Source organism: Notechis scutatus, chromosome 1, assembly GCF_049901735.1.
Source record: "Notechis scutatus isolate UNSWTSFEM ecotype Mainland chromosome 1, rNotScu1.2, whole genome shotgun sequence".
Classification (NCBI taxonomy): Eukaryota; Metazoa; Chordata; class Lepidosauria; order Squamata; family Elapidae; genus Notechis; species Notechis scutatus.
Genome location: NC_142009.1, coordinates 7,494,116 through 7,515,534, shown reverse-complemented (window position 1 = coordinate 7,515,534; position 21,419 = coordinate 7,494,116). Strand labels below are relative to the sequence as shown.

General features: G+C 47.2%; 1 protein-coding gene and 1 long non-coding RNA gene across 7 annotated transcripts in view; one reads left to right on the top strand and one right to left on the bottom strand.

Moving 5' to 3' along the window:
* Nucleotides 1-8,151, top strand: part of LOC148132670 (uncharacterized) — a 40,390-nt gene extending 32,239 nt beyond the window's left edge. The window contains exon 3 of the long non-coding RNA XR_015747771.1: nucleotides 6,132-8,151. This is a non-coding gene — a long non-coding RNA (uncharacterized LOC148132670). The remainder of the gene's footprint in view (nucleotides 1-6,131) is intronic.
* The window catches only part of BCAS3 (BCAS3 microtubule associated cell migration factor), a 624,015-nt gene that overhangs the window by 148,529 nt on the left and 454,067 nt on the right, over nucleotides 1-21,419 (bottom strand). The gene's annotated exons all lie outside the window — the stretch shown is intronic.

The following is a 21,419-nucleotide window of genomic DNA, read 5'->3' as shown; positions in this document are numbered from 1 at the left end:
TAGAGTTTTCCTTCCTTCCTTCCTTCCTTCCTTCCTTCCTTCCTTCCTTCCTTCCTTCCTTCCTTCCTTCCTTCCTTCCTTCCTTCCTTCCTAAAAAAGGTCGTAAAATGGGGCAGAATTCCCTTAACAATTTCCTTACTTAACAACAGAAATTTGGGGTGCAATTGTGGGTATAAAAATCAAGGATTACCTTTATAGGCCGACTTAGAAACTCAGGAATTGTCAGAGTTTATGAACTGAATTTAAGTAATCCCACTGGCTTTCAACTGCACATGTATTGGCTGCAGGGAAGCTCTACATAATTTTCTGCTTGTAAGAATTTACATCCATTAAATAAATATATATACGTCAACATGAAAACAGAAATTAGCCTGGTTAAGACAACGTGGATTTCAACCACTGAAATCCAAATGTCACCCCTAGCACTAATCCATGGGGGAAACTGAGGTAAGCCCACTTTGTCTCCCCAAGCAAAGCCAAATGGGAGCTGTAACAAAAATAGCCACATTTTTCATCGTAATTATGCTATATAAACCGTGCTGTATTTATTTATCTTTGCTGGCATTCGTTGGGTCCCGATTATCCCCCAAATTCTTCGAAAGGTTACAGCCAAAGATTATCCTCCTTTCCTTTTCCTATAAGTAGTGAAAAATACATCCGAGATTCAGATTGTAAAAACCTTTTCTGCAAAATGCATTAGTCGTAAAGTTCGGCCGCCATTTCCATTGTTATTGTTTTTCTTTTGGAACCTTGTAAAACTTGTTTGAATAAAAGAGGATCTAATCTCTCCGTTGGGATGCCAAAATAATTCCAATGAGATTAGAACTGAATTTGCACTAAATGCATGCTGTGTCCGACCTTGGCAATTTTGAGATCTGTGGACTTCAACTCCCTATGCTGGCTGGGGAATTCTGGGAGTCGAAGTCCACAAGTCATATTAGTCCCCAAGATTGGACACCCTTAACTGATAAATGCAATGATTGTCACAAATTATTATGAAATATTGTCGCACCACATTTTGCAAATTATTGTTACACCACATTCACCGCTCAATAACACAGGTAGTCCTCGACTTACTGCAGTTCATTTAGTGACAATCCAAGGTTATGACGGCACTGAAAAAAAGCGACTATTTCCCACACATTGCAGCATCCCTGTAAAATGAAGACCCAGGTTATTGGGGGCAAGATGCTGACTCTGTAAACCACTTAGAGAGGACTGCAAAAGCACCGTGAAGAGGTGCCCTCCCTCTCTCCCTCCCTTCCTTCCCATGGTGACGCAGTGGTTAAAATGCAGTATTGCAGGCTGACTCTGCCCACTGCCAGGAGTTCAATCCCGACTGGCTCAAGGTTGATTCAGCCTCTGATCCTTCCTTGGTGGGTAAAACGAGGACCCAGATTGTTGGGGCAATATGCTGACTCTGTAAAACTGCTTAGAGAGGGCTGTAAATGGATTATGAAGCGGTATATAGGTCTAAGTGCTATTGCAAGCTAACTCTGCCCACTGCCAGCAGTTCGATCCTGGCTGGCTCAAGGTTGACTCAGCCTTCCATCCTTCCGAGGTGGGTAAAATGAGGACCCAGATTGTTGGGGGCAAGAGGATGACTCTGTAAACCGCTTAGAGAGGGCTGTAAGTCTAAATACTATTGCTATTTTAAATTCACTGGGTCTCCGTATATTCGAAAGCGCTGGTTGTGCCTCAGTGTTCAGTTGAAAGCAATTTGAGTGTAGCTGCTTGCCAGGATTGTGAGTGTGCACATGAGCCACCAGAAGCCACACCAGGAAGCATGTGTAACACTCACTTGTTCACATCACCTATCTCCGGCCTGCAGCCCAAACTCTTTCAAATATAGCCCCAGAGAACCACATCAAGTTCTGTAGGGCTTGTTTGATGATTACACTTATGTAACATCCTTCCTCTAAGGAATTGGGTGAGCCATATATGGTTCTCCTCTATTTTTATTTTTCTCAAGAAGACTGGGGTCTCCAACCTTGGCAACTTTTAAGACTTGTGGACTTCAACTCCCAGAGTTTCTCAGCCAGCTTTGCTGGGAGTTGAAGTCCACAAGTCTTAAAGTTGTTCAAGGTTGGAGATCTCTGGGCTAGAAAGTGAGGAGGGCCGACAGTCCTATGTGTTTGGAGGAGCACTGGACACAGGTCTTCCCAGTTGGGAATGGGCCAACTTGCCAACTCGCTGCCGCCAACTCGCCACAGCCAACTCGCTGCAGGACAATTTACCGATTCTCTTTAATGATTGAAAATAAACAAACAGTATTTTAACTTTTGCCATTCGCATTTCGTTCTGTCCCTCCTTTGGCGTCCTTTCTTTCTATTCCACCATTTCTTCGGTATTAGTGTAACTCTTCTCCCGCAGTGGGTTGCCCTCAGGGGTGGGATTCTACCAGTTCGCACCTATTCACTAGAACCGGTTGTTAACATTCTAAGCAGTTTGGAGAACCGGTTGTTAGAAGAAATTACTGGCCTAATCCTGTAAGGAAGGCAGGAAGGAAACATTCTGGTGTTGCTTACAGAAACTGCCTCTCCGTTGACCCTTATTACATTCTTCGCAGGACTAGACTTCCTGTCTCAGGAAGGTCTCTGGAGGTTTTTTTTCCTCCTTTGCTGGTACTTTGCTTGTGTGGAGTGACCATTCAAAGTTACAATGGCCCTGAAAAAGTGACTTATGACCATTTTTCACACTTACGACTGTTGCAGCATCCCCACAGTTGTGAGAGGCCAGGTGAGGAGATGTATGCCTCGATGTGAGTGATATTGAGTTGGCCATGCCCAGCCAGTAACATGACCACCAATCCATGTCCACCCAGTCACGTGAACGCGAAGCCACACCTGCCAACTAAGCCATGCCCACAGAACAGATTGTTAAAAATTTGAATCCCACCCCGGTTGCCCTGTGGTGAATTGGCCCTGGTGAGTTGGCTGTAGCGAGTTAGCCATGGGTGAGTTGGCCATGGCTAATTTCTAAAGAATTTTTAATTCTTCTTTTTAAGAGATTGGAGAACCATTTGTTCTGAAGCGGTGTAGGGTTCTATTCTACTCTATTCTATTCTCAATAAAGATTCTATACTATTCTATTCTATTCTTCTTTTCTATTCTCAATAAATAACAGATAACAGATAAATCAGAGTTGGAAGGGACCTTGTAGGTCATCTAGTCCAACCCCCCACCCAAGTGGGAGACCCTACACCATTTCTTACAAATGGCAGTCCAGACTCTTCTTGAAGGTCTCAAGTGATGGCGCTTCCACAACTTCCGAGGGCAACTTCTGTTCCATTGGTTGATTGTTCTCACTGTCAGAAAGTTTCTCATTTCCAGGTTAAATCTCTCCTTGTTCAGTTTCCATCCATTATTCCTTGTCTGGCCTTTGGGGGCTTTAGAAAATAGCCTGACTCCCTCCTCTCTGTGGCAGCCCCTCAAATATTGGAAGACAGCTATCATGTCTCTCCTGGTCCTTCTCTTCCCTAGACTAGCCAGGCCCAGTTCCTGCAACCGTTCGTTGTATGTTTTAGTCTCCAGTCCCCTCATCATCCTGGTTGCTCTTCTCTGCACTTTTTCTAGAGTCCCAACATCTTTTTTATAATGTGGTGAACAAAACTGGATGCAGTACTCTAGGTGTGGTCTTACTAAGGCTTTATAGAGTGGTATTAGTACCTCCCTTGATCTCGATTGTATCCCTCTGTTAATGCAATTTAGGATTGCGTTAGCTTTTTTGGCTGCTGCTGCACACTGCTGGCTAAAGATTCTATTCTATTCTATTCTCAATAAAAATTCTATTCTGTTCTGTTCTCAATAAAGTTTCTATTCTATTCTATTCTATTCTATTCTATTCTATTCTATTCTATTCTATTCTATTCTATTCTATTCCAAAGAGTCTATTTTATTCTACTCTACTCTACTCATTGTCAAAGACTCCTTCCCAGTTTGGGATGCGGTTAAAAAAGCGAAGGGATCCAAGCTAGAACTAAAGAGAAATTTCCTGACAGTAAGAAAAATTAACCAGTGGAACAGCTTGCCACTGGAAGCTGTGGGTGCTCCATCACTGGAGGTCTTTAAGAAGAGACTGGACCACCGTTTGTCTGAAATGGCACCGGGTCTCCTGCTTGAGCAGGAAGTTGGACTAGATGACCTCCAACTCTTTTATTCTGTTAATCCCATTGGGGGTGAGAAGGTTTTTCAGAATTTGGGGGCGGGGGTACTTCAACCCTATAAATCAATGAACGAGTAAGCCAATGAATGAAGAAAGGGTGCATTCCTGAGCTCCACACCCAATTTTACCAGGACTTCACCTTTTCGGTATGAGAAGTCAACACCGCTTCCCAGAGGACACCAACTGTACATGACCCACATTACACGAAAGGTGAGATGTCAAAACATAAGCTCCAAATTTATGACACCCTGCCATTTATACAGTCACGGCTTTTATTTTTATTTTTTTAAAAAAAAACCATCTTCGGAGATTAATGGGCCCTGTGTAAAACAATGCTATTTTAAGGGCATATTTCAAATGGGACAGGACAGCTCTGGCTTCCCTTGTTTTAAATTATACGTTGTTGGCCTTGCGGGGTTGCATAATTTTGGAGTGTCACGGCTTTGTCAAAGAGGCAGGCGATGACATGTAAGGCTGGAATAAAACAGGAGGCGATCGTCATCTGCTTTAAACAAAAAAAAAAAATATTAATAATTATTAAAAAATTCTTGCTTTTGGGTTCAGTTTTGGGTGCTTTTTCGAGGGGGCTTATCCAACAGGCTTTGTACCTTATTTTCCTGTCTTTTTAATTAGATAATTTATGGGGCTGTTGCTGAGGCTATGCTTTGAGCAGGGGGGGGAAAACCCCAACATGTTGGCACCCTCCTCCTCCCTTTTACGGGCAAATTCCGTGTCTAACCCATATTAGAACAGTATCTTCCTTGTGAAAGGTTAAAAGTGTACTTTTGCAGTCTTGATATTAAGCCTGGAAAAACGCCGATTGAAGATTGTTTTGGTGGCTCAGAAGAAGGCCAGGCTTCTTCCAGCCTGTTTGACGCACAAAAAGGGAACGAGAAGGCAGAAAGTTCCTTTATACCTGAAGGCAGCCAACTAGTTCAGGGGAGCTAAGACCAGGCTGGGGGACAGTGTCCTCCAGTGACTTTTGGGCCAAATCTACAGATTAAAACAGGTCTTGTGAGGACATACAGAAAATAGGATCAACCCAACACTAATTGTGGGGTCCTTAGTGGTCTCCGAGCTTGGGTTTATTTTTGTTTTTTTTTACGAAAATTAAACTTTATTAAAGATTAAAAAGAAAAATACGTCCAGTGTCAAAAACAACATTTCACTACAAATGAAACCAATATATAAATACAAATAATTGGCATAAAACATATATATCTTATCAGCTAAGACGGTGTAGTCATTTATTGAAAATAATTTTACTAATACTCGCTTTCTATTTTTGGTATGTGTTCTTAGTTTCATGTTTCAAATACTTATCTTTTAATTTCCTGGTTTTTCTTCTTCATCCAATGATACCATTTTTCCCAAGCTGTAATATACTTCGAGTCTACCTCATCCCTAAGTTTTTGTGTGAGTAAGTCCATTTCTGCGCAGTCGAGAACTTTCTGTATTATTAAATTATTTGTTGGCATTTGATCACCCTTCCAACATTGTGCCAACACAATTCTTGAAGCTGTGATTATATGGAGAATTAAGTATTTTATTTCTTTTGGATAGTCCCCTTTTAACATTCCCAACAAAAATATTTCAGCCTTAAATTCCAATTGTATGTTTGTAATTTCTTTTTTTGGTACCTTCTTTCATGCTTGGTGGCTTTGCCCAAAAAGCATAAAGTATTGGAAAAAAAATTAGAATGTGGATAAAAGAAATTATTGAAGACATTTCATGACCCAACTAGCGAACATCATCAGTGCTAGAAGGCAGTAGGGTAGGCAGGGAGGAGGGAGGAGGAAGAGCACGACTGTGGGAGCCTTTGTGCTTTCTGAGCATGGTTGTTCTTTTGCAGACCTTTCATTTCCCAACTAGGTAACATAATCAGTGCTAAGAAGTGGGGTTTAAAGGGAGAAGGATGACTACTGTGAGCTCCTTGGTGCTCTCTGAGTTTGGTTGCTTTCTTTCAGACATTTCATTACCCTTCTACGTAACATCATCCATAACCACATCATACAGGTGATCTTTGGAGCTAGGGGTTCTCCTGAACCATCCCGAACCGGGAGAATCCCACCCGTGATATTAGCGTGAACTCTTGTCCCGCAGCGAGTTGTCCTGCAGTGAGCTGGCCACGGCGAATTCTCCCAGACCCCTTCAACTCGGTGGAAATGGCAAGAGTCACGTGGAGAAGGAATGGGGAAAGATGCTTGACTTCTGCGTTTATGATTGAAAGGAAATTGTTAAGCCCGTAATAAGATGGCTCTTTAAACCTTTCAGCATCTTAAGCCCCTCCTGTTTTTTTACATCGTCATTTCCAAAGCTGGCAACCTTAAAGATAAGACGAAAACAACGGCCTCTGAAGTGAAGCATTAGATCACGCTTGGAGAAAGCCGACGGTTCCTTCTTTTTAAAAGATGAAATGAGGAACTGAAAATAAACTGATTATCCGTGCATCAAAGGGACCAGTTGCTAAGCGTTTCTGGATTGGAAGGATAAGATATCCGCTCTTCGCTTATTACAGCTTTCTTGATCCAGGGAGATTTAAGCAACTGGTCCCAATTAGATGTTTTTAAGCTAGACAAACGGCCGTCCATAAAGGCATATTTATAGAACAACTTAAAAAACTGTGGAGATTAAAACGACAAGGAGGGGTGGGTCACTCCCTCCCTCTTACCCCAAGTCATTTACTGACCATTAACTCCAGAGAGGGATCTTAAGCACCAATCTAGTGTAGGGAAATTAAATCATTTAACTCGAGTTAAATCAGGATGATAAATAGCGGCGCATAAGTGGAAGGGACAACAGAAAGGTTTAAGGATTGCGTTTATAAGCCTGGAAGATTTGGGAACTGGGGAGGGGGCTGTTCTTCCAACCAGGTCATCTAATTCCGGAAGAGGAGGGGGAACATACCAAGAAGATGATAGAGGGAGTCCTACACTTACGGCCACAATTGAGCCCCCCAAAATTGTCGCTAAGCGAGACAGCTGTTAAAGTGAGTTTTGCCCCGTTTCTTGCCACGGTTGATAAGTGAGTCACCGCCGTTGTTAAGTAAATCCAGTTTCTCCTTTGTTTTTGCTTGTCAGGAGGTCACAAAAGGGGATCACCTGATCCCGGTATCGACCCCTGAAGCTGATCTTGACCGCTTCAGTGTTGCCAGACTGGGGCTGAGGGAATAGGGAAAATAGAGATAGCTGGGATTTTGTAGTCAAAACAAAATGCTTCCTCTTGGGAACCAAGGACATTCTCCCACTGGGTCGCAGGAAGGCGGAGTGATGTCACCAGGCAACCAAACCATGCCGTGATTGGACCATGTGATTGTTTTGAGAAAGTGACAAGCGTTTATTTTCAATTGGGTGAAAACCGCAGGAGTCTCCAGAGTTGGTTGTCACCAGATCTGTGCCAAGTGTTGTGGTCCTCCGACAGAGGGTGCAGACGGCAGCGGAATCGGACAGTGAGGAAGAAAGGGGACCAGTCAGGGAGTCTGGAGAGGACTCGGATGAGGGTCCTGCGTCCGATGCAGAGATGGGGCCAGGACCATCTGGGAGTGGGGTGCTGACTCCGAACCCTTCGGAGTCTGGCAGCAGCGAGGCAGAGGATCCAGGGGAGCCTGTTCCCAGTGCACAGAGCTGCTAGAAGACAAGAGCAGCTGAAGCAGAAGGGGCGACTCTGGAGTAAGGCTGGGAGGTGATTGCCTCTCCCATAAGGGATAAAAGTCAGACCTCAATGACGAAACCTTTGCAGGAAGCAAAGTAGTTCAACAGTTTCCGAGTCCTTCTTGAAGCTCTGTGAACTCTGGTTGTTTTTTTTCTGGGACTTTGGTTGGTTTATGTTATAATTAATTGGACTTCTGTTTTTTTGGCAGCAATCGACAGCACTGAAAGGCGTGCTCTTATCGGGGGGAACTGTTTATAATTAGTTCTGGCTGGGAATGCAAGTAACTCCCAGCGTTGCATTAAAATAGGTTTCCCTTTTAAAATAAGTTTGTGTTTGATGAAGCCTGGGTCAGAACACCAATATGATATATCCAATAAAGCTGTTCTTTGAGGAAATCTACCTGCCTCGGAGTTTTGCTTTCTATGGGTCTATTACCCTGGGCACTGCAACCGTCATAAATATGAGTCAGTTGCCAAGGGCCTGGATTTTGGTTGTGGGACCACGGGATTGCTGCAACGGTCATAACAGTGAAAAATGGCTATGAGCTATTTTTTTCAGTGCCATTGTAACTTTATGTATTGATATTTCAAATTGAAATAACCTATTTGCTGCTTTTCCAGCCTTTGAGGCTGCCAACGGCCACCAGTATACTGACTCAGCAACCAGTAAAGTCACACACAAAAAAGAAGCAGCCGTCAGCACAAACAAACAAACAAACAAAAAACTAGCCACTGACCGTCAAGGCCAAAAGGAAAAAAAATGTCTTCTGCATCCTCCAACTGACATGGGACAACCCTGAAGAGTTCATGTCCTTCCCTTTAGGGAAGAGTCTGTTTCTCCTTTGGGCAACTGGCCTTCTCCTACCACGGTTGGTCGGAAGTCCACCTTGACAGTGGCCAACCCAAGGGGTTTTGGAATGAGGGTAGTTGGAAGAAGGGACCTCTGAAGGTAAGAAGAAATGGAAGGAAAGTCCTCGTCCAGTGGGGCTTAAGGAGTAGAGAAGAAAGAGAAGAGGAGGGGAGAAGGACGCTGAGGTTTTTGATGCTGTCTGAGAATTCATTGTTTTCTTGTAGATGTTTCCTTACCCGATTGGGCAACACGATGAGGGCTACAAGGAAGTGGAGTTTGTGGGGAGGAGGAGGAGGAGGAGGAGGAGGAGGAGGAGGAGGAGGAGGAGGAGGAGGAGGAGGAGGAGGAGGAGGAGGAGGAGGAGGAGGAGGGATTTAAACTGGAAATAAGGAGAAACTTTCTGACAGTGAGAACAATCAACCCTTGGAACAGAAGTTGCCCTCGGAAGTTGTGGGAGCGCCATCACTTGAGACTTTCAAGAAGAGACTGGACTGCCATTTGTGAAAAATGGTGTTGGGTCCCCCGCTTGGACAGGAGGTTGGACTAGATGACCTACAAAGTCCCTTCCAAATCTGATTATTTGTTATCTGAGGAGGTGGAGGAGGAGTAGGGGGACTGTGAGGTTCTTGGTGCTCCTTGAAATTTCACTGTTTCCTTGCAGATGTTTCATTACCCAACTAGGTAACGTCATCAGTGCTACAAGGAAGTGAGATTGATAGGGAGGAGGAGAAGAAGGAGGAGGGCGAGTTCTTGGTGCTCCTTGAAATTTCATTGTTTCCTTGCAGACTTTTTATTACCCAACTGGGTGACGTCATCAGTACTACAAGGAAGTGAGGTTTGCAGACAGGAGGGTGGAGGGGACGATTGTGAGGTTCTTGGTGCTCTCTGAGATTTCATTGTTTACTTGCAGACATTTCATCACCCAACTAGGTAACGTCATCGGTGCTACAAGGGAGGGAGGTTTGCAGGGAGGAGGAAGAGGAGGATTAGTGTGAGGTTCTTGGTCCTCTCTGAGATTTCTTTGTTGTGTTGCAGACATTTCAGGACCCAACTGGGTAACAACATCATCAAGGCCAGCAGGGAGTAAGGTTTGCAGAGTAGAGAAGGAGAAGGAGGACTCTGGGGTTCTCGCTGCTCTCTGATATGCCACTATTTCCTTGCAGACGTTTCATTACCTGATTAGGTAACGCCATCAGTATTAAGTCCATTGTTTTAATGGGAGATGATGCCCCTCAGGGGATGGCCAATTGGGATTTGAACAATCCCCGGAAATCCCCAGACAGGACATTCTCAGTAGCCAAATGTAGGCCCGCGGGGCCCGCTCCTACTACTACAACCTCCAAACCCCCCCTCCCTCTGAACAAACGCCTCGTTCAGACGACTGCTCACCCTTACGGACCGAAGGGCAGGTTAGAAAGCACCACGGGGGGGGGCTCCACAAGCTGCACCACCAACACGAACATAAAAGGCGACGACAAAACGGCAAGAGGTTAGGTTAGACCTGAGCTGATCCTGCCATCCAGAAACACAAAAGAGCTTGTCAAGTTGTCACCAGCAATACAGGGAGAGGAGGGGGAAAAAATTATTACATTTCGTAAATAGCCTCGACTGTCAAAGTCGGAGGCTGCCAAAAGCCTCCGAGATGGGGGGGGAGACAGTGGGTGGGTGGGGAGAAGAGAAGCCAAATGAAAAAGTGGATGACCCTCCCCCGCCCTCCAGATTCCCAGAACACAAGGAGGGCCATGTGCAAGGCCGGGGTGGGGGGTGGGGGGGTGGGAATAGGGGGTGTAGGGGGTAGGTGAGGGGGGGGGGGAAGTCATCTGTGCAGCCATGATTACTTGCATCCTCATTAATGTATGATGAGATTTGAGAGAAGGGGAGGCCAGGGGTGTGACTGACGGAGACACATCCGGCAGCAGCTTTAATAGAATTTGTCTGGAAAAAAAAATACACACACACACACACAAAAAAAGGAACATGAAGGAGAGGAAAAAAAGGAACGGAGGGAGGGGAGGAGGAACAGTTCTGCAATCTCGGTGTGCCGTTGTGTGAAAACAAAACAATGATTCTCTTGTTCTTGAAAAGAAGGACCAGGGATGACACGACAGCAGTGTTCCAATATCTGAGGGGCTGCCCCAAAGAAGAGGGAGTCAAGCTATTCTCCAAAGCACCTGAAGGCCGGGCAAGAAACAATGGATGGAAACTAATTAAGGAGAGAAGCAAGCTGGATAAAAGGAGAAATTTCCTGACAGTGAGAACAGTTAGTCAGTGGCTCCACAAGTTGTAAATGCTCCAACACTGGAGGTTTTAAATAAGAGATTGGACAACCGTCTGTGCAGAATGATGTAGGGCCATGATGGCGAAGCTATGGCACGCGTGCCACAGGTCGCACGCAGAGCCATTTGTGCTGGCACGCAAGCCGCAGGCCAATTTACCTCACTGCGCATGCTTATGCCTCACAGCTGATTTTCGGCCTGTTTGAGGCCTTTTTCGGCCTCTCGGAGGCTTGAGGGCAGCTTCTGCAACCTTTGCAGGCCGAAAAATAGGCCCGTTTCGTCACTTCCTGTATTTCCGGAAATACCGGAAGCGACGAAACGTGCCCATTTTTTGGCCTGCAAAAGCTGCAGAAGCTGCCCTCAAGGCTTCCAACGGGCAAAGATCAGCTGGGAGGCGCAGTGCAGGTAAGGGGGAAGGATTGCGTGCACATGCGCAGGGGGCATGGGGAGTGCACGTTGCCTTCTGGGTGCTGGCACACGAGCGTGCGAGCACAAGCGCATGAACAATTTTCGGCACAGGAGCCCAAAAAGTTTAGCCACCACTGATGTAGGGTAACCATTTTGGAACAACATATCTCAAATGGGCTAATCTACATAATGCATCCAAAATCTAGGTGATTGTCGTGGCCAAAATTCCCTGCAGGAAGTTGGAAGTCATTGGTTGGTCAGTCATTCCAACTGCCTTTTTTTTGCCCACCTGTAGTCATTCAGTTTTTCTGTTTAGCTGAAGGGATAGTTTTGAAACAATGACTCAATGGGTCACAGGGGATCTAGTTATTTATCCTAATCAGAATAACAGAATAAAAGAGTTGGAAGGGGCCTCGGAGGTCTTCTAGTCCAATCCACTGCTCAAGCAGGAAACTCTATAGCGTTGCAGACAAATGGCTGTGCAGTATCTTCTTGAAAACCTTCGGTGATGGAACAGCCATAATTTCTGGAGGCAAGTTGTTCCACTGGTTAATTATCCTGATTATCAGCAAAAAAAAATCTTGCTTCCGGGTTGGTTCTCTTCTTAATTAGTTTCCATCGGTTTCTTCTTCTCTTGCCTTCAAAGTGGGCCAGTGTGCTCGCAGTTAAAAAGATGACAATAATGTTATCTTATCTCTTATATTCAGGTGCTTTGGAGCAGGGGTCTCCAACCTTGGCAACTTTAAGCCTGGAGGACTTCAACTCCCGGAATTCCCCAGCCAGCTTTTGCTGGCTGGAGAATTCCGGGAGTGAAGTCCTCCAAGTGTAAAGTTGCCAAGGTTGGAGACCCCTGCTTTGGAGAATTTGACCCCCTTCTTCCTTGGGTTAGCCCCTTAGATATTGGAACACCGTTATCATGTCATGTCAGTCCTTCTTTTTATTAAACTCAAATATGCTCAATTCCCAGAACCGTTCTTCATCCGGTTTGGCTTCCAGTCCTCTGATCCCTACTCACAGTCATTCATTCATTCATTCATTTATTTATTTTTATTTGTCAATTGCTTATAAGATAATAGGTATAAGTAAAAACATAGTTATGAATACATGGATACATATAAGAAAAATAAAAATATATATAAAAGAAACAATAGGACAGGGACGGTAGGCACGTTGGCACACTTATGCATGCCCCCTAGTCACGCCCCCTCGTCATGCCCTAGTCACTTCCCATCTTGACTATTGCAATGCGCTCTACATGGGACTGCCCTTGAAGAGCATCCAGAAGCTCCAGTTGGTGTAAAATGCAGTGGCCCACATGGTTTTGTGCAGACCCCAGTGTGCACATGTGTCACCTCTCCTGTGGGAGCTGCACTGGTTGCCGATTTACTTCCGGGTGCAATTCAAGGTGCTGGTTGTCACCTTTAAAGCCCTTCATAGCTGGGGACCAGGTTATCTGAGGGAACGTCCCTTGGCGGTCAAATCTACCCGACCCATCAGAGCAAGGAGGCAGGGAATGCAGTGGGTCCCATCCCCGAGGGAGATACACCTGATGGGACCCAGAAGAAGGGTCTTCTCCGTGGTGACTCCGTCCCTCTGGAACATCATTCCTCCAGAGGTTAGAATGGCCCCCACTCTAATACTCTTCCGGAAGATGCTGAAGATCTGGTTCTACCAGTGTGCCTGGGGAACCAAGAATCAGATGGAGCCCATCAAATGGCTCGTGTGAGGTGCTGTCACCAGGGTGGGGGTAGGGATGATTTTATTATATGACTCTTCTTTTATTAGTTTCATTGTTTTTATATGAGGTTTTATATTCTGTAAGCCGCCTTGAGTCGCCATGTGTAAATAGGCGGCAATACAACTTCCATAAATGAATGAATAAATAAATAAATAAATAATCATCTTTGTTGCTCTTCTCTGCATTCTTTCTAAAGTTAACCAAAGCATTATAAAGTAATTACTAACACTTTGCGTGTTTGCTCGTCCTCTGCTTGCAAGGGACAGAACACTGCCAGTTCTGCATTTTTCTCCCAATGCATCCAGTTGGGGTTTCCTGGCGTTCTCTTCGCCAACGATTTTTGAGTCCTGCTTGTCTTTTTTTCTTTTAATTGCACAACACTTCATGGGTGTTTTTGAGGCACGACAGCATGTTTGTTGCCCAGGGGGATCGCAGTGGCGCCTACAGCCCGGGCCTCTGTTGTTTGGTGTTGCAGCCGTCTCTATCGGCAGCCTCTGCATGAGCCAATGAGGCCAGAACCATCTTCTTGTGCCCAAGTGGGGTTAGTCCTCTCTTCCCTTCTCTCCATCCCCCTCCACCAACCTTTTCACAGCGGCTCTCTTAGGAGACAACGAGTCTGCCCATTAAAACCCTGTTAAAACACTTCGGATGTTGTCAAGCAGTGGAAAAGCCGAAAGAGCCAAAGCGTTGGTGAGATGCTCTCCGCCTGAAGTGGTTGAACTGTCAATATTCCGAGCACAGCTGTTCAAGATGAGCAACAACCTAATTCCTGCATCAAAATTTCATAACCTTCTCGAGCTGTGAAGAAACCAGAGATGTGGGCAAATTCCACACCAGCTGTCACGTCAAGGTCCGGAGGAAATGTCCTCTCGGCCTGGTTTTTGTTTAGGGGGAAAACCATCAGGCTTCCCCAGTGCTGAGCAACGATGGGAGAGCGGCGACGAGGAGCTTTCAGTGTCTCAACTCCAAGGGGTCTGCTTGGTCAACCCTTCACGCAGAAGTGCTTTGGATCACACCTTGTCAGAGGGACTCAGGAACCGTGTTGACAAACCTCATGTTAGAATATGCGTAGCTCAGGGTTGGAATGAGGGGGTCCCTTGGTGCTCTCTGAGCTTGGTGGCTTTTTTGCAGACGTTTCATGACCCAAATAAGTAACATCATCAGTGTGACAAGGAAGCGATGTGTCCGGAGTGGTGATGGTGGAGGTGGAGGTGGAGGAGAAAACTGTGGGTCCGTGGTGCTCTCTAAGTTTGGTGGTTTTCTTGCAGACGTTTCATGACCCAACTAAGTAACATCATCAGTGTGAAAAGGAAGCTGTGGTCCTTGGTGCTCTCTGAGCTGTGTCCGGAGTGGTGGGATGGTGGCAGAGGTGGTTACATCATCAGTGTGACAAGGAAGTGATGTTCTGGAGTGGTGTGGTGGAGGTGGTGGAGGAGGAGGAGACTGTGGGGTCCTTGGTGCTCTCTGAGCTTGGTGGTTTTCCTGCAGACGTTTCATGACCCAACTAGGTTACATCATCAGTGTGACAAGGAAGTGATGTATCTGGAGTGGTGATGGTGGAGGTGGTGGTGGAGGTGGAGTGATGGTGGTGGTGAAGGAGGAGGAGGAGATTGTGGGGTCCTTAGTGCTCTCTGAGCTTGGTAGTTTTCTTGCAGACGTTTCATTACCAAGCTAGGTGATATTATCAACAATAGAGGGGAGTGTTTATATAGAATAGCTTGCCCTCTCAGTGTTGATGGGAGTGGTCTTGAGTGTTTTTTTTATTAGGCTGTTATCTACTTTTAGCTTGTTTGCCTACACTGGTAGTTCCTCAATTGGGGTGTAGACACCATCAAAACAGACACCAGCCTGAGTATAAAGGTAAAGGTTCCCCTCGCATACACGTGCCAGTCCTTTCCGGCTCTAGGGGGTGGTGCTCATCTCCATTACAAAGCTGAAGAACCAGCACTGTCCAAAGATGCCTCCATGGTCATGTGGCCGGCATGACTAAATGCCTACGAAGGCGCACGGAACGCTGTTCCCTTCCCACCAAAGGGATCCCTATTTTTCTACTTGCATTTTTACATGCTTTCGAACTGCTAGGTTGGCAGAAGCTGGGACAAGCAATGGGAGCTCCCTTCGTTACACGGCACTAGGGATTCGAACCGCCAAACTGCCGACCTTTTCTGATTGATGAGCTCAGCGTCTTAGCCACTGAGCCACTGCCTGAGTATAGAGCAACTCAAAAAACAGTGCAAGATTGGGAGATGAGGAGAGACCTGGCCCACAGAATCCACAAGAGTCAGACACAACTGAAAGGATAACATCCTTATCATCACCTTTACTTCTTCACTGTTGGTCTAATGTTAATCTTAGTGTTAATCTTTGTTCATCTGGGCATTCATCGTTGGTAGGGGGGTGTTTTGGATTCTTTGCTTTCTTTTTTTGACGTTTTGACTCTCTCTTTTAAATGGTGTGTAGACGTTGGTCATCTCAATGGGCCTATCGATGGCTGATTGGTCTGAATGCCAGGTTTCCAGGAATTCTCCAGGGTTTTTGAACTTGGCTTGGTCTAGGATGCTCCTGTTCCCAGTCGAAACTGTGTCAAGTCTGTTCACATGTTGTGCAATTCAGCAGTTTTCATCATGTCTTTCAGCTTTGATTGCATGTTGCAAATGACTCCTAGTTTTTTTGTGCTGTGGCTGCTGGGTCTTTTGGTTTACTTCGGTTATTTTGGAGGGCTTCAGTTGATCGGTGTGCTATGCCAATTCCCTGTGGCTGTAAATAGTCTGATGATGGTTTCTGAGATTCCCAATGTCTAATTGAGTCTAACTGCAATGCTCGGGTTCTCCTTCACATGATGCTTCACCATTTTTGTTCCATCTCTTTTTCCACCCCCAGCAGATTCCCTCCTTGAATTACGTTGTGTAGTCAGCCTCTCCCTCCACACACAGTCCTCCCCCCCTCCTGTCACCAAGCACCCTTCGTCCCAGACCTTTGCTCCCAGAGGCTGCCTCCCGATGCTTTGAAGCACTGTCTGGGAAGGAAGGAGGATTCTCAGGTCGAAAACAGTGGGAAAGAATGCGAAGACTGCAGAGGCCACTGCCTCTGGATGAAAGGTGAGAAATGGACAACCCGATTTGGAGCAGCCAGAAGAGGCCGTGGGAAATGGGGAAGAAAGTTCTGAGGCTTGTTCCTTGGGAGAGAATTCCACACCATGGATGAGACTGGATCTGACATTCATTTCTTTGTCATAGGACTTAGATCAGGTCTAAGTTATAGCTAAAATTCACTGTCTCCAGGTGATTGGCCCAAAGTCACCCAGCTGGCTTTGATGCCTACGGTGGGGCTAGAACTCACCGTCTCCTGGTGATTGGCCCAAAGTCCCCCAGACATCTTTTATGTCTAAGACAGGACTAGAACTCACTGTCTCCTGGTGATTGGCCCAAAGTCCCCCAGCTAGTTTTCATGCCTAAAGTGGAACTAGAACTCTCTTGTCTCCTGGTTGCTGTCAAGATCACCAGCATGGCTAGCTGGGGAATTCTGGGAACTGAAGTCCCCAGGTCTTAAACTGGCCAAAGTTGGACACCCCTGACTTAGACCGTAGCCATATCATCTGGAGCTGGTGATCTTACCAGGATGCTTCAGTTACTTCCTCTTGAAGCTCCACCCCTTGTGATCCTGACCTCGGGATCCCAGCCAACAATTAAAGATTTCATTCCCGGCACCAGAGTACAAAAGGTCAGGCCAACCGTTGTTGCTTCAAGTTCTCAGTGTGTGTGATATATCTTTGAGTCACATGGATATAGTCTTTCAGACATGCCAGAGGTGTGACAGCAGGGCCATAAATCCATATTTGAAACACATATTTTTCTTAAGTTCTGCCTGGTGGTAAATCAGCATCCCAACCTGGCATCCCAAGGAGCCAGAGAGACGGCTTGTCACCTCCATAAATGAATTACCTGTTGCCCAAGGTTTGCCCTGTGTGTCAAGATACTTAATGGGCCCCTCCTCTGGGTATGAGGTCAGATATGTTCACGGGAGCACCAAAACACACATAGGAATCAGCGATGGCTTGGTTAGGCAAGCTGATGCTCTCCAGCTATATTGGGCATTGGTTGTTTCAACAGCAGGAAAGCCTCAAGTGAGAAGTGATAGGATGCTTTATACTTTATACAGGTTTCCCATCATGGTGACCCAGCACTGCATCCAGTTCTGGGTCACCGTGATACACAAAAGATGTTGAGACTCTAGAAAGAGTGCAGAGAAGAGCAACCAGGATGATCAGGGATCTGGAGCCTAAATCGTATGAAGAACGGTTGTGGGAACTGGGCCTGGCTAGTCTAGGGAAGAGAAGGACCAGGGGAGACAGGAGAGCAGTCTTCCAATACTTGAAGGGCTGCCACAGAGAGGAGGAAGGGGTCAAACTATTTTCCAAGGCACCTGAAGGCCAGACAAGAAACAATGGATGGAAACTGAACAAAGAGAGATTCAACCTAGAAATCTTCTAACAGGGAGAACAATCAACCAACGGGACAGAAGTTGCCTTCGGAACTTGTGGGAGCTTCATCACTGGAAGCTTTCAAGAAGAGACTGGACTGCCATTTGTCAGAAATGATGGAGGGTCTCCTGCTTGGGAGGGAGGTTGGGCTTGATGACCTCCAAGGTCCCTTCCAACTCTGATATTCTAACAGTCTAATAGTCTAAAAAGGACAAGGAGTATGGGTGACATGGCAGCAGTCTTCCAATATTTGAGGGGTTATCACAGAGAAGATCTGTGTTCAATCTGTTCCCCCCCCCCCCCCCCCCCCCCCCCCCCCGCCCCGCCCCCCCCCCGGGGGCCCGCCCCCCCCCCCCCCCCCCCCCCCCCCCCCCCCCCCCCGCCCCCCCCCCCCGCCCCCCCCCCCCCCCCCCCCCCCCCCGGCCCCCCCCCCCCCGCCCCCCCCCCGGGGGGGGGGGCCCCCCCCCGGGGCCCCCCCCCCGCCCCCCCCCCCCCCCCCCCCCCCCCCCCCCCCCGGCGCCCCCCCCCCCCCCCCCCCCCCCCCCCCCCCCCGCCCCCCCCCCCCCCCCCCCCCCCCCCCCCCGGCCCCCCGGCCAAGTAAAGCACCTGAAGGCATGACAAGAAGTAGCAGATGAAATTATCAAAGAGAGATCCAACCTAGAATGAAGGAGAAATTTCCTTTAACCGAGAACAATTAATCCAGTGGAATGGCTTGCCTTCAGAAGTTGTGGCTGCTTCATCACTGGAGGTGTTCAGGAAAAGATAGCACTTAGACTTATATACCGCTTCACAGTGCTTTGCAGCCCTCTCTAAACAGCTTACAGAGTCAGCCTCTTGCCCCCCAACAAACTGGACCATCATTTTTCTAACCTCGGAACGACGGAAGGCTGAGTCAACCTTGAGCCGTTGAGAATCGAACTGCTGGCATTAGCCTGCAATACTGCATTCTAACTACTGAGCCTCCATGGCAGATGATAGATAGATAGATAGATAGATAGATAGATAGATAGATAGATAGATAGATAGATAGATAGATAGATAGATAGATAGATAGATAGATGAGAGAGGGAGGGAGGGAGGAGGAGGGAGGGAGGGAGGGAGGGAGGGAGGGAGGAGAGAGAGAGAGAGAGAGAGAGAGAGAGAGAGAGAGAGAGAGAGAGAGAGAGAGAGAATACTTTATTGGCCAAGTGTGATTGGACACACAAGGAATTTGTCTTGGTGCAAATACTCTCAGTGTACATAAAAGAAAAGATACATTCATCAAGAATCATCAGGTACAACACTTAATGATAGTCATAGGGTACAATAAGCAATCAAATCATACTCGGAAACAGTCAATAGAAATCATAAAGATACAAGTGACAAAGTTACAGTCATACAGTCACAAGTAGGAGGGGATGGGTGATAAGGAGTGATGAGAAGGTTAACAGTAATAGTAGTGCACTACTATTTACCAACTTTGTAAATAGTTGGACAGTGCTGAGGGAATTATTTGTTTAGCAGAGTAATGGCGTTCGGGAAAAAACCGTCCTTGTGTCTAGTTGTTCTGGTGTGCAGTGCCCAACAGCGTCATTTTGAGGGAAGGAGTTGAAACAGTTTATGTCTGGGATGTGAGGGGTCTGTAGATATTTCCACAGCCCTCGTTTTGACTCATGCAATATACAGGTCCTCCATGGAAGGCAGGTTGGTAGCCATTGTTTTTTGGGACAATCATTTGTCTGGAATGGTATAGGGCTGTGATGGCAAGCCTTTGGCACGCACGCCAGAGGTGGCACACAGAGCCCTTTCTGTGGGCACATGAGCTGTCACCCCAGCACAGGTCTGCCGCGCATGTGTGCATGCGCCTCCCACCGGCCACCTGGTCTTTGGGTCTCTGTCGTGCATGCATGGGGGGCAGGGCGCATGCAGGGAGTGTATGCACAGGGGAAGTACATGCATGTGCAGGGATGGGGTGCATGTGTGGAGTACACACGTACATGTGTGGTGGAGTGCATGCCCAGGGAGTGGGGTGCATGCATGGGGGATGTGCACGTTGCATTTTGGGGATGCGCGCATGCACACACTTTGGGCATTCGGTGTGGAAAAGGTTGGCCATCACTAGTATAGAATCTCCTGCTTAGGAGTGGGATACGACAGGGTTAACTACCGGTTCGGGATTTACGAGTTTCCCTGCATGCTGCGAGCGCGCGCCTGTAAATCGTCATCAGCACGCTGTGTGCAGAGAAGCCGCCTTTGAAACAGCCCTCTTTTCCTGCTTTTTTAATTGCAGCTGAGCCTCGTTCGGCAGCTGAAGTTGAAAAATCAGGAAATAAAGATCAGGTTAGAGCCTGGGTGGGTGGATGGGCAAAAACATCAGCAGACATGGAACTGGTGTCTGCTCCTTCAGAGCTACCGGTTCTACAGAGGTGGACAGAACTGGTAGAAACCCACCCCTGCTCCTGCTCAAGCAGGCCGTCGGGCTGGAGGACTTCCAAAGTCCAACTCTATTAGTCTGTGCTGCGCTTCTACGGAACTGCTCTCCGGAGGGTGTGTGCACTTTTCTTACTCCACCCGAAACGCACACCCTTGAGTTTCACCCTGCCATGAAAAAAAAAAAAGTGCTGAAAACCCCTCCAACCAAGAGATCATGTCCCTTCCTGGGTGCCCTCGATCATTGCTGAGACTTGAATTATCTTTCAGCCACCCAAAGAGGCCTTGATGCGTTTGGCGATCTGCTCCCGTCAAGCTCGAAACGTCCTCACCTCAATGTGCAAAGATTTAGACATGGGTAAATGTACCGCAACCTTTTCTGTGGGGAGCTGTCACTTGTCCCCATCACGTCGGTGGAGAGGGGGAGGTCAGGGTGGCACCCGGCAACGGTGTGTGGGGCACTCATCTCCTCAGTTCCTTGCTCTCTCCTAACCCTGTCAGATAAAAACGAGCGGTTTCTTCTACCTGTTTGGCTTCGGTGGATAAAGAGAATGACATGAGAGGCCAGCGGTGTGAATTCAGGGAAGGAAAACTTGGAGCCAAGCAGAAACCGTTCCATACTGTAGCTGTCTGAGCTGACACGCTCTGTGTTTACAAGTAGATGTTGTAAGGAAGAAAAGTTGTGTTGGGCTCTGAAGGGTGAGGGGTGGCTTTTAAAACTCTGGGCCAAGGGTGGCAAACTCAAGGCCCGTTGTTGTGGCCTGCTGAGTTGGCAGCAGAGTCGGATAGTGAGGAGGTTGGGGAGGAACGTGGGCCAGTCCTGGAGCCTGGGGAAGGCTCTGCATCGGAGGCAGAGATGGGGCCAGGGCCATCCAACAGTTATCAGCTGTCTTCGGAATCGGAGACCAGTGGGGAAGAAGAACAGCTGGAGCCTGTTCCCAGTGTGCACATGCGCAGAGCTGCCAGGAGAAGGGAACAGTTAAGGAACAAGGGCCGACTTGGGAGTGACTGTGAATGGCCCCTTCCATAGGGAATAAAGAGGAGCGAAAGGGGAGTGGTGGAAATTAGTTCAATTCATTAGGGTCCTGACTTCTTGCCAAGTAAAGTCTGCTACAGAGTGGCGTTTGGAAGATATCAGCCTGGAAGCTCTCCAAGCCTGATGAAGGTCTGTAGTTATAAAATCTCTTTAAAAGACGGTTGGCCGGGACTTTGCTGGAGAGGAATTCACTTTAACCTAAATAAAAGGGGTTTTATCAGGACGAGGAGTCGGCTTCATGCTTTTGGGAAACCTAGGTCAGAATACCCGTGGGCTGCATCCAGCTGGCAGGGTGCTTAGATCTGGCCTGCTTGGCCACCCTGAAAACAGCAAGGGATCGACCCACAGCGCCTCTGCCAGTGATGCGGCCTTTCCAAGCTCTGCTTTCAGTGGCAGAGGGTTGCAGGA